We start from the raw sequence: 14534 nt of genomic DNA on the forward strand, positions 1-14534 counted from the left end.
TTTTTTGTTTTATTTTTGTTGCTTTTCATTAAAGTCAAAAATTCCAAAAATATCATTGAAAGGTATCATCGATCATTCAAATGATGGAGCTGGGGCAGGTATACATTTCTTTATCTTAGTACTAGCTAAGTGTCCCTAGAACCATGCTGCTGTATGTCGACCAAAGCCTCAAAGACTTCAAGTGTAGCCTTATTGATTTGATATACACAAATCAAATCTTCCCAATCAAGCTGATAAAATCACTTATGTCATGAGCTACCTTACTCGTCTCACATTGAGTTAAGATTTGTCTGCTCAGTCCTTACTATATAGCAGAGGTGCTTTCAGTTCTTTAACCTCCTTATCACTTTTCTCCATCTTATTTCGGCTCATCATTGTAACCCTTGAGACTCTCAGAATTTACCACTGAGGTTTATGGTTACACACCATCTGTGTTGATGATCTTAACTTCTTTTGGCACGTGCTAAGTGAAACCCAAAATCCAACACCAATAACGAATTGACGGTGAACAATCAAATGTTCTAGTTTTCACCCACGCTTTAACGAAACCACTTTAGTGGAAGGCACCACGAAATCTCTTTTTCTATTTTTGTGCGATCTTTATGAAACTGTCTAACACCAAGGCATTTCTTCCCATAAGATCCAGTTTAATTTTGTTTTTGAGATTTCTACAAGTTATCACAAAGTCACTGAATATATTAACTAACCTACTTGTTTAAAAGGCTACACTGGTCTCACAAGTACTTTATCCCACTTTCGGTCTTATGTCAAGTACTGAAGTTTGGTTGAACATCAGCCACCCTTTATAGCTTAAATTTGAAACGATGCCTTTCAATGTTTCTTAATAAACATTTGATCGTAATTCCACGGGAAACCACACAGACACTTGTAAGTCTCTGTTGACTTTGAAGGAAGCGATTCGTGCCCGGGATCCATAGTTCCATGTCTAAATAGACATCACTTACATCCCACAAAAACTTTGCTTTATTTCTTTTCTATTGGCACACTCTTGCACGAAGATCTTTATGATTTTCCAAATTCTTGCTCGTGGTACTAATAGCTATTTTTCAGAATTGTTGTTTCTGTTGTTAATGCCATGGAGGTATATCATGTTAAGGAGCGAACATTTCCAGTCCTATATGAAGCGAAAGGGTTGGTCACAGTTTGAAAAGGAATTTGAATAGTTTTCGAAGTTGAAACGGCGGTACCAAGATAAGATTTCAAAACACGTCATTAGATAAGATTTGAAACGGGCGCGTGAATTTGAAACGGTTCCTAACATCACGCCTGATGACGTCTTCCTAGGGAAACCCAGCTGTCAAATCACGCTTTTTCAGGCGTCGATTCAGAAGATCGTCGAATCATTAATATGGATTCTTTCTCTCTCCTAGAGATGGTATAAAAGGTTTTCTCACACCTCTTGGGCTACTTTACCAATTCTCATCAATTCTCCACTCTCTGAAGAACACACCGGCGAATTTCTATTGTTCATCTTCTTCTTCTCACCTGCAACAATGGCTGAATCTTCATTTGTTTATGAACAAACTGCTCAGTCCTCTCTTCTCACCATTAAATCGAATCAAAACCTCATCATTGAACTCTCACCTTTCCAGTATGATCCCTACATGCTGCAAGTGGTTGAATGCCTCAAATATTCACCACTCGTCATAGCCCTAACCCAGGTGGAGTGTGTTCCAATGTCACTACTTTCTCAAGTCTACTCATCCGCTGTCTACGATAAAGCAAAGGAGCGTATTTTCTTTGAGATCGTCAATCAAAAGACGTCGATTTCAAAAGCTAGGTTTTGTTTGTTGCTCAGGCTTGCTGTTGACGACTACATGATCAACCCTGATTCCATTACCACCACTCAACTCTTCACAATGTTCTATGATATGGGGTACACTGAGATTCTCACCACTGTCACAAAGTTCAAGAAATCATGTCTTCCTCCTCAATGGAACAGTCTATTTAGCCTCTTTTCCAAGGGTTTATCGGAGAGGGTTGCAGGTTCTGATGGAGCAAGCAGGGCGTTCATGACCCTTCTTTATGGTCTGCACCATGGGGTTAACGTGGACTTTGGGACTATCTTATGGTCTCAACTGGTTCAGAGTATAAGCTCTACTTCACGCTACTCTGAAATCTCTTGTGCTAGGTTTTGGACTCTTGTTACTCAATGGGCGATGGAAAAGTTTCACGTTCCAACAATGGCAGACTCACCGATGTCATCTATTGCTACTTTTCACATGACGAGGATACTTGTCTCAGATCCATCGAAGTTTCTCTTTATTGGTTCGGTTCCGGAATCTATGTACAGGTGTGTTTCCAGGGAAAGCATGGTGATAACTGAGTACAAGAAGCTACCCCTACAGGGCCAAGGAAGCTTACTCCAGAAATGCAAAGCTCACTAGACGCAGCAGATAAACCAGCTAAAAGAGGAAAGAAGCCTGAAAGAAAAGGGGAGAAGGAAGGTCAATCCTCAAAAGTCTCTACTCCCAAGAAGCGAAAGTCTGAACAAGCAGCCCCAACTTCTCCAAAGAAATGAAAAACCAAGAAGAAAGCTCACAAGCCGAAGTCTCCTTCCCCTTCTTCAAGTGACTCTGATTATGTTCCCTCTGACCCACAGCCCGAACCAGAGTCCAGTGATGATGATGTTTCTCTTCATGACAGTCCGCTTCGAGGTAATTCGCCTCCACCCTCACCAACTAATGAAGGTAACCGAAACTCACCTCCTCACTCTCCTATCCAGTCTGCCAATACCGAGCTTCAAACATTATTGGATGCCCGTCTCACTCAACTTGAAGCAGAACTAGCTGTGGAAAGCAAGATCATGGATGAGCTTGATAAACGAACTTCTCAGCTTAAAATTCAGAATCTGGAGCTCAAAACGGCAACCAAGGAGATTGAAGAGCTTAAGTCTGAAAGAGCAGTAGTCAAAAGCTCGGTTGGTGATGTGCACTCCATTCTTATACTTCTTCTGGAAGCCCATGACTCGGTCCTTACTATCTCAATTCGACGCCACTTGGCTGAGAAATTGAGACCTACTCTAGACATTCTTAGCAGGATTGAGGGTGTTCTGGAGCCTGTTGTCCCTCCGAAACAAGGGGGAGAAAATGTCACTCAGAGTCAATCGCAACATCCTCCAAAAAGCAAACCTATCTCCCAACCGAAAGTCACTGCTGAGCCGAAGGGTAATGAAGCTTCGGGCAGTATGAAGGACAAACGAAAGAAGAAGATTGGTGATGACGATGAGGATGAAATCAATGATGAAACTGATACAGGAGAAAAAGCTTCTAAATCCGAAAGCCTCAAAGTCAAGCCTGATGATCGAGAAATTGAGGCAAAGATTCGAAAAGCGAAGGAAGTATTTGATAAGGAGAGGAAAGCGAACGAAGTGCTAGAAAAGAGAAAATCTATGTTTCCTCTGTGGTCTATGGAAAAGCTTCAGAGGGAGGTAATTGAAGCTCCAAGCACACATTGGCTCGAACCGGTCCTTTCATTCGCTCTTGACAATTCCAAGGATTCTCAATTTGATATGCCAATCACCCGAAAGCCATTCATCTTTCATTGTTTTGAGTCAACAGTTGCCATCCCCTCTCCTGACCCGAAGGTTGATCAAGATCTGGTTGAGTACTATCTTGAGTTCGCTCAACCTCAATACCTGACTTGGAGTAATCAGAAAATCACAACAGTCAAGGTGTGGAAACCCACTTCAGCAGGGAAGTTTATCAATATCAAGTTTAAAGCGACCCGAGGCTCAGACAGTTCAGTTCATGGCTGACTTACCAAATTTGAATCCTCATGACTGGATTCTCCTGAACAATATCTTGCTGACTAATCAAAAGGAGTATGAGCCTATTATAGATCGCATCAAGCGAATGCTGGTGTGTTACATTCTTGAAGTCGCAAAGATGGATCAGGAAATCGCCTCTGCCATAAAGAAGAAGCCCAGTTTCAAGCCAATTGGGAAGGCAAGCGACATCAATGTGATGATTAAGGGTAAAATCGACCCCAAATTTCATACAGTCATGTTCATCAGGGGCGAAGGTCAAAAATGTTTGTTCGCTCTTGTTGACAAACACCTGTTCTCCACTGCCTGCTTGGAGCATATTCTCGATATCATACACGGGTGTAATCAGAACAGCGAAGTCGATAAAAAGATGTTTACTGATATGCTTCGGTGGTATATTCTTTTTCGTCAAACTCTTCTTGCCATCATCCCCAAGCTGTTCAAGACTGTGAGGAAAACAACAGTTACTCAACCGAAGTGATATCTCGCCTCAATTGGCGCAAAGGGGGAGATTGTTGAGTTCATGTGTTGCGCCATTGGGCTTTGTTAAGTTCGGTCCATATGTAATCATGGTTTGGGCCTGTCCAACCGTGTGTTTGTTTTTAGGGTTTAGTATTTGTGGTGCATGCATGCATCTCGATTGTTAACGCTGCTGAATATTTCTTTTGACAAGTACTGTAACCCTAGCACCCTCTAAAGTAGAAGTTCTTCATCGAGCTCTTCTGAGGGTTGCTGTTTTAATCATTCGACATTCGTTTGATTCACGTTGGTGTTCATTGTTTCATATTGCTAGTTATTGTCTCATTAATATCTGTTTGAATCTAGCGATCTAAGAGAACTTAATTCTCATCACAATTCTCTCCCACTAGAATCAGACTTGGCCCTCGAAGTCATCCTCGGGAAACAACTCCAGGTACTGCTCACGCATCTCGGACTCCGGCTCCCAAATCCACTCGGATCCCTTCCGATGTTGCCACTGAACCTGAACCAAGGGCACCTCTTTATTCCTTAATACCTTCACCTTCTTATCCCAAATCACCACCGGCTTCTCAATGTAGTTCAGACGATCATCAACGTGAATATCCTCTAAAGGGACCACTGCCATCTCGTCGGCTACAAGAGCCTCAGAAACAACAAGAGTGGAAAATCAAAGATCCTAGAGTGGTATCAAACTACTAGATCTCATTCTTAGGGCCAAAAAGGGACCAAAAATCATATATAATAGATCTATGCCATAAATGAACAAGTTCATAGCTTTATACCTCAAACAAGCTGGAAATGAAGCAACTAGTCAAGATCCACAAGCTCTTCCTTAATCCACCACCTTGCACCAAGGTTCTACTTCTTGAATATGGACTAAAGCACACCAAAATGAACACAAGAGCTCAAAATACAAGGAGAGGCTTAAGGTTTCGAATATGAGGCTTAAGGGTCATAGGAGGCTGAGAAATAAGGGTTTCATAAGCCATAAGGGTGATTATATAGTGTCAACCTCGGAAATTAGGGTTTTAAGATTCCTTGTGTACTCCCCGCGTACAAGGCTGTACGCCTCCGGAACCCCGTCCAAGCCTCGCATGAGTACGCTAAGCATACCATGTGGTACATCCCGCGTACTCGCTTCGCCGCTTGTACGCCAAGCGTACCAAGTGGTACGCCACACGTACAACACAGAGACCAAATTACAACTTTTACATAATACAAGGGCAATAATGAAACATACCAGGATTCAAATGTTACAATTCTCCCCCACTTAAACCACACTTCGTCCTCAAAGTCCGCTGCCCCAAACAACTACGAATAGTTCTCTCTAATCTCATCCTCGGGCTCCCAAGTCCATTTCGATCCCTTGTGGTGCTACCATTGCCCCTTCACTAACTCGACAACCTTGTTCCTTAAGGTTTTCGTCTTCTGATCCAAAATCGCCACAAGTCTCTCAATATAATTCAGACGGTCATCCACCTATATATCCTCCAATGGCACTACTACGGAATCATCCACTAAGCACTGTTGCAGCTGAGAGACGTGGACCATGCTATGAATTTGACTGAGCTTATCTGGAAGATCCAAACGATAAGAAACCCGGCCCACCCGAGTGAAAACCCTCAAAGGACCAGCTTGCCCCGCTTCCTGAACCAAATGAAACCTTTCCAAGGTGACACCTTCAGGAGAACCATATCTCCCACCTGGAACTCTAAGTCTGATCGGCGCCGGTCGACATAACTCTTCTGGCGACTCTGAGCTGCCTAGAGCCTTCTTCGAACCTGTTGAATCAGCGCAGTGGTCTTGAGTACCACCTCAGTACTCCCCATAACCCGCTGACCGACCTCGCTCCAACAAATCAGGGTCCTGCATTTCCTCCCGTAGAACATCTCAAAAGGAGGTCGATCAATGCTGACGTGATAACTGTTGTTATACGAAAATTCCGCTAACGGAAGATACGTATCCCAACTCCCTCCAAAGTACAACACGCACGTACGCAACATATCCTCAAGAGTCTGAATAGTCCGCTCACTCTGACCATCAGTATGCGGATGGAATACTATACTGAAATGAAGACGAGTTCCTAACTCGTCATGAAACCTCTTCTAAAATCTAGAAGTAAAAGGAACATCCCTGTCAGAAATCACTGATACCGGCACCCCATGACCTGCCACCACCTCCCTGATATAAACCTCGACCAACACCTCTGGAGAAATACTCTCTCGAACCGGAATGAAATATGCGCTCTTGGTCAAGCGATCCATGATGACCCAAATCGAATCCACTTCGCGCGCAGTTCTGGGAAGCTTTGTGATAAAATCCATGGTGATGTCTTCCCATTTCCATATGGGAATCTCCAACTCTGCATCTTGCCGTGAGGTCGCTGATGCTCGGTCTTGACTTTCCTTCAAGTCAAGCATCTTTCCACGTACCAAACCACATCCCGCTTCATGTAGGGGCACCAATAATCAGGACGAAGATCCCTATACATCTTCGTTGCCCCGGGATGAATGAAGAACCTCGACTTGTGAGCCTCCTCCATCAGAATCTGGCATACACCGCCCCAATATGGAACCCAAACTCGTTGATACAAAGTCAACAATCCACGACTATGATAATCGAAGGAAGCCATCTGAACCACAATGCGCTCGCTCTTCCGGTGCTCTTCCTTCATAGCCTCGACCCGAGCCTCACGAATCCGCTCCAACAATGGATTAATCACGGTCATCCTCAATCATATGTCTCTGATCGGAGCCGTGAACGCCTTGCGGCTGAGAGCACCGGCCACCACATTGGCCTTCCCCGGGTGGTAAATGATCTTACAATCATAATCCTTCACTACATCCAACCATTGATGTTGCCTCATATTCAGATTTGACTGATCCATCAAATACCTCAAGCTCTTGTGATCTGTGTAAATTGTATAACGGATCGTATAGAGGTACTGCTGCCAAATCTTGAGGGCGAAGACCACGGCCCCCAACTCCAAATCTTGCGTCAGATAATTCGCCTCATGAGGCATCAGCTGCCTCGAAGCGTAAGCGATCACGCGACCCCTCTGCATCAACACTGCCCCCAAACCTGTGATCGAAGCATCACAATAAACCACGAAATCATCAACACCCTCTGGCAAAGTTAGAATCGGTGCCTCACACAACCACTGTCTCAGAGTCTCGAAAGTTGCCTGCTGCTCAAACCCCCAGCGAAATGTAACCGTCTTCTTGGTCAGTCGGGTCAAAGGAACAACTATCTTAGGGAAATCTTGGATGAATCTCCGATAGTAACCTGCCAAACCAAGAAAACTACGAATCTCAGATGGAGTCCTTGGAACCTCCCACTGCATCACGGCCTCGACCTTGGCCGGATCGACCATAATACCCTTGTGGTTGACAAGGTGCCCCAGAAACTGCACCCCGCGCAACCAGAACTCACACTTGGCGAATTTCGCGAAAAGTCTCTCCCTCCTCAATGTCTCCAGCACTTCCCTCAAGTGCTCCTCATGCTGCTCCCGAGTCTTGGAATAAACCAAGATATCATCAATAAATACTATCACAGACCGATCTAGCATCGGTCTGCACACGCAGTTCATGAGATCCATGAACGCGGCTGGAGCATTGGTGATCCCAAAAGGCATCACCACGAACATGTAATGACCATAACGAGTCTGTAAAGCTGTCTTCTGCACATCCTGATCCCTGACTGGCATATGATGATAACCAGATCGAAAATCAATCTTGGAGAACAAGGATGCGCCCTGAAGCTGGTCGAAAAGATCATCAATCCTCGGGAGTGGATAACGGTTCTTTACCGTTACATTATTCAACTCCCGGTAGTCGATGCACACACGATGAGACCCATCCTTCTTCTTCACAAACAAAATCGGTGCTCCCCAGGGCGAAAAGCTCAGTCGAATAAATTCCTTGTCTAACAGCTCCTACAGCTGTGTAGACAACTCCTGTATCTCGGGAGGAGCTAACCGATATGGTGCTTTGGCTATCAGAGCCGCACCTAGAACCAGATCAATCCTGAACTCAACCTGCCTCTCCGGAGGCACCCTAGGAAAATCCTACGAGAAATACATCCAGGTAATCCCGCACAACCGAAACATCATCCACAGGTGCCTTACCCTTATCCCGGGTATCCATGACATAGGCGACATAACCCGAGCAACCCTGCTAAAGATAGTGTCTGGCCTTCACCGCAGAACAAAAAATCGGCCCACGCTGTGGTCTTTCCCCATGAATCACCAACTCTCCCCCAATTGGGGTCCGAACCCGAACTAACTGCTACTTACAGTCGATCACTGCCCCATTAGGGCTCAGGTAATCCATCCTCATAATAACCTTGTTCCCACGCAGAGGAATGGGAACCAAATCAACCGGATACTACTCGCTGAATAACTGGAGAGCACAACCTTGATGGACCCTCGCAACCCGAACATACCTATCATCAACAATCTCGACATCTAGAGCACAATCCAGCTCCCCTGGAGCTCCAACAAATCTCTTTCTAAGCACAAGCGATACAAACGATAGGTTGGCCCCCTAATCAAGCAATACCAATGCAGAAATACCGTTCACAAGGAACGATCCTAAAATAAAACATATAAACATAAGCAAGCAATTCAATATAAATAAAGATATAAGGAGAAGATACATACCTATCACTACATCGTGAGCTGCACGCGCCTCCTCGACCGTCAACTGGAAAGCCCTGCTCTTCGCCACAGGCACGTCTGCCCGTCCCTGGTGGCTGTCAGTAATCCAAAGAGTCGCAAGAACGGGTGCTGACACCGGTCCTGTTGCAGCCAAACTCGGACAATTGGCCTTCTTGTGGCCCCTCTGATTGCAATGAAAGCAAATCATATCTGATCCCTGGGTGGTTCCAGCAGTACAAACCCTGCTATAATGACTCGTACGGCCGCACTTGAAGCAACCAGAACCACCATCCCTGCACGTTCCCTCGTGTGCCTTGCCGCACTTACCACAATGGCTACGATGCTGATGGCCTCTCGATTTGGAATCCAATAACTTGGGCCTCTTGCTCGAACTCCCTGATGTCTGAACCTTATCCGACTTCCTCTTCCTCTCCATCTCCAGGTCAATCTCCCTCTCCCTAGCTCGAGCTATTATATCCTACAACGCCTTGCAGTTGGATCGGCTCACAAACTAACGAATGTCGCTCTTCAACATCTCATGGTATCAGGACTTCTTCATCTCCTCATCCGCCACATACTGCGGAACCAGAAGCGCCCTCTCCCTAAACATCGCGGTGATCTCAACCACTGTCTCCATAGTCTGGCAGAGATCGTGAAACTCTCACGCCAACTGCTGCTCCTCAATCACCGGTGCAAACTCAGCTCGACACCTGGTCGAGAAATCATCCCATGAAATCACATCAACAATATCATCACCCACTGCACGTCCTACCTCCTCCGACCAGTCTCGTGCCTTGTCCTTCAAAAGGCAGGAAGCTAGTCTGACTTTGTCCTCCTCGGGATAACGACTGGTGCGGAAGGCGTTATCAACATCTGCTAACCACCGTCAACTCTCTATGGGGTCCTTCTCCCCATGATAGTCTAGAGCTCCACATGCCCGAAACTCCCTGAAGGTCAAAGAACGTGTTCCCGCTAGTGCCATCATCTCAGAACGAAACGAGCTCAACCGATCATCTAAAACCTCCAGAACACCCTCCTTGACCGAGCCGAAGATCACAAGAGTCTGATCAAGAATGCAACGAGTAATCTCATACGAGATGAATACCCTAGTCTTCTTATTGAGCTGCCCAGATCCAGATCCTGAGCCTGAACCCTCACCAGCACCAGAACTGCCAACAGGTCTGACTCTCAATGTCACCATACTGAAAATAGACCATATAAACCATCAGAATACGCATCGAAATATATATATATATATATATATATATATATATATATATATATATATATATATATATATATATATATATATATATATATATATATATATATATCGAGGAAGCACAACTCCACAAGCTCCCTGGTTTCATCGCAACTCTCCTCAAATTGAGTACGTATCCTCTGCTTCTAGTAGTACGGGCGCATACTACCTTCCACATCTATCCGTTTTTTCCTCAAGAATTGCCTTCATTGAAACAAGTTACTTATATCCATACAACTTCCCTCACAAATAAGGCTCCCAACAGTAGATCTCATCCTAGGTTTTCCTAGGGTAAACTCCATATCACTCTCCGTTATCAGCTGCAGAAGGAACTCCCACTAACTCCCTCTCACTAGCTCACGAATACAATTACATATCACTAAAACCATATAATTCTTCGAATGAGAGGTCTCACACTACAACGGTTGGACTCAAACAAGAGCTGCGTAATATAGTTAAAACCTAACCTTCTAAAATTATTTAGTTCCCATAATATATAACTTAGCATATTCGTTTACTAGTTAGCTGAAGCTAGTTAGAACTCCTAAAAGCACAAAGCAAGCAGCATTCGAGCATCAAGTAACCAGAACCTAGAATAACCTAATTAGGCCATCCTATCATTGACTGATCAGTACTATCATGCAAGTCTACAAGCTCATACAATAGGCATACAAATGCATCTCTACTAGCATTCTATCATTCAAAAACTAAGCTGATCCTTAGCCCTAACTAAGATGCGATTCACAGATTCACATATCAAATCATGTCAGATAACATATACGGTAATTTGGAAAAATCCTTTTCTTAAAAATATATTTCTTTTTGAAAAAAACTTTACCGAATCCTCGGTTTGAGTTTAGACACACCCGAGAGTGTGCCTGAATCCCTCAAACCAAGGCTCTGATACCAACTTGTAACGTCCCAAAATATGATCCAAAATTTTCATTTTTAATTTAAATAAAACGGTATTCCAAAAACATTATCCATACAATCCAAGTAAAAATAAGTATATCAAACAACATAACAATAAGAGTGATATCTCAAAAGCGGAATCCATGTGGTGTGTAAGATGCAGTCAACCCGAGCTCTTCCCCTTTGAACCAGAAGTAATACGATTACTAACAGGTACGAATTTGCCACAGGCAACTTCCACAATCAGGGCATTATCAAAATTTTCTACAGGCAATGCTAGTTTCCCACCAAATTTATGCGATACAAAGGAGTAGTTGGCTCCGGAATCAAACAGTATATTGGCAGGCAAACCATTTACAAGAAAGGTACCTGAAGCGACGTCTGCTACCTCCTTTGCAGCCTCGAGCGTCATCTGGAAGGCTCTCACCTTCGGCTTCGGTGGATTGTTAGGCCTTGCCACATCTTTCTTCTTTGGGCAATCCTTAGCAATGTGCCCTTCTTCACGGCACTCGTAGCACAGCCTTTTGTTGGAGGTGCACTCATTTGCATAATGCCCCGTCTTCCCACACTTGTAGCAGGTCACCTCCTCGCTATATTTCCCTGAGTTCTTCTTTTTGCACTTCTCGCACCACTTCGCTTCATTTCCTCCTCCGAACTTTCTTGAACCAGACTTGATTTTCTTATTGTTGGGCTTTCAGATCCCTCGAATTTCCTCTTCTCGCCAACCTCAACCTTGCTGGCAGCTCTTCCCTTAATCATATCCTCCACAGATTTGATAGCCCAGATAGCTGCCTCCAGAGTACGTGCCTGACGTACCGGCACTGCATACTCCCATGGGTGTCCCTTGGCGTACTTGTCGATTTTTGTTAGCTCATCCGAAACAAGACGCAAGGCAAACTCCACCTTCTCCGTGAAGTTGTTGGTGTATTCATCAATCGACATACTTCCCTTCTTCAGGGTTAGGAACTGGTTCTCTAGCTCAAGTAAGTTTTGGGTTGAGCAGTACTTTCGTTTGAATTGCACCAAAAATTCTGCCCATGTTAGTTGCAGGGGCTCATTGGGGCTCAAAGTCTTCCCCAAGGTATTCCACCAACACACAGCGCCTCCTCGGAACTGACGTACTGCAAATATGGTCTGTAGTTTTCCTCTGCAGCCACACGTCATGAAAACTAACTCCATATCTGAGATCCAATCCATGACCCCGATCGGATCTTCCTTTCAAGTGAAAGTCGATGGCTTGCAAGTCAGAAAATCCTTGTACTTGCATCTATTCCTCTCGACTCCGTCATCCTGGTTGTGTTGTCGAAATATTGGTGGGTTGACTTGACCAACGGTCCCACTGTAGTTCCCCTCCTCAGACTGCCCTTCATTCAACTCAGGAGGTTCGATCGGTATGGTAGCTTCCTCTCGATTCTGTTGGAGCAAACGTCTGGTTTCATCCATTTCACGATCCAACATCAACTGGATCATTGCTTGCACTCCGGCCATCGTTATTGGCTCAGCAGCGGCTACCACAACCGGTATTTGCTCAATCACTGGAGGTTGGTTTCTGTTTCCATTTTCATTCTCAGCTCCACTGCGGGTTCTTGCCATTTTGATCTATACACCGAATAAGGTGAATTTAGATTTTTATTTAGAATAGTCGTTTAAACCGTCCTTATCACTCCGAAACGTTTACATGTTAGTTCTAATATCGTAGTCGTACGTTTAGAATCCTAAACACATAAGGTTTCCAGATCCAGTCGGCAACAGACCATAGATCCGAACAAATAACATCATATCAGGCACAAAGCATTTAGCACATAAAAACATTTTAGGCATAATTCCTAAAATAAGCTAGTGCTCACACCTCACAATCATCGCTTAGCATTCTATGTTTAAGTCTAGAAATCCTACAAATTCCTAGTTCGCTTAAACTAATGCTCTGATACCAACTGTGACATCCCCATTTTCACGGCCAGAAAAGACCGATTTTGTTTATGCTTTGTTTGAAAATCAGAGTAATAATTAAATAAAAGTGTTGCGGAATTTGTTCCCATAAACAAAATATGATAAAGATTTATCAAAACATTTCCAAAGAAATATATCTTATTAAAAACCTCGGGATGTCATGTTCGATACAGATCATAAACATAAACAGTACAACATAAACCATACTACATTATTTCGTATTTACAGGCCTATAATCCCTTATCTCTCATCCAAACATCTATGCTCATGCGCCACTTCCTGTAATACAAGAAACTGAGTGGGTCAGGCTTGGGAGCCTGGTGAGCACATAGGGTTTTCGACCCACAATAAATAAGTTTATTAATTTCATCAACCAAACAAACCTGATTACCCCTGCCCGTTATCCTCACTTTACGTCCCTAAAACATCTAACACAAGGGACCTAGTCCAAGGACTTTCATCGGGGTGACAACACATGCTTCGGGGGTTCCTCAGCAATTCATGTCAAATAAGGCAACCATGTGGGGGATGGAGTATTGCTGGTGAGCACACAGTTCAAATAAACACCTACAGGTTGCGAGCCTCCTAGCGTTCCACTGGACTGTTTAGAATAGTCTATGGTTGTCATCTATACTCCGCTAGATGACTGGATCATCAATAACATCTATAACGAGGCCTCTCATTATTTTATTTTGTCACACTGCAACTATTACATCTACCCATGTTTTACCCAACACATTTTGTAGATATAAAATACGTATACAGTTTAAATCATTTAAAACATGTATAAAATCGTTCATCGAGCATAGATAGAAAGTATACAGATAATATGCACACATAGCACGTAATTTATATAAACTACTTCATATCTATGTGTAAGATGAAAGTAACTATGCACTCACTTGATTAGGTGGTGACTCGGTACTCGAACAACGCTTCGTTATCTCAAAACAATTTTCCCTTGACAAAACCTAGTATCAATACCACTAGGGTTTAGTCTAACGTTAACCATGACTAATTAATAGTCTAGCTTTTATTACTATTATATAAGCGTTAAACAACACTCTATATAACTCATAATAATTATTTTAAGGTCCTAATAATGTTACTATTATTAATTAGAAGCTATATTAAAAATAGCGTAGGCGTAGCTCACTTACAGCGGGTTTTATAGAAAACCGGGCTTTGCTTGGAGCAGCGTTTCCGACTCGAAAGACCCTTTTTCTCGGGACTCCGGGAGCCGCGGGGCTTCCTTCGGGTGCTAGGGGGTTTACCTAGACTTTAGGCGGGGTTATGGGGCTTAGAGAGAGAAACTAGTGAGAGAAAGAAGGTGGAAAGGTGCAAGGAAGTCGGCAGCCCTCGCATGCCTTTTATAGGCGCCAGCCTCGGACGTACGTTGGGCGTAGTCCTTGGCTTACGCGGGGGGTAACTTCGGATAAGGTACAGGTGGCGAGGCCTCGGTGGGGCTACGCGGGGCGTACCCATTT

Source organism: Lactuca virosa, chromosome 5, assembly GCF_052849685.1.
Source record: "Lactuca virosa cultivar CGN04683 chromosome 5, Lactuca_virosa_CGN04683_v6, whole genome shotgun sequence".
Lineage (NCBI taxonomy): Eukaryota > Viridiplantae > Streptophyta > Magnoliopsida > Asterales > Asteraceae > Lactuca > Lactuca virosa.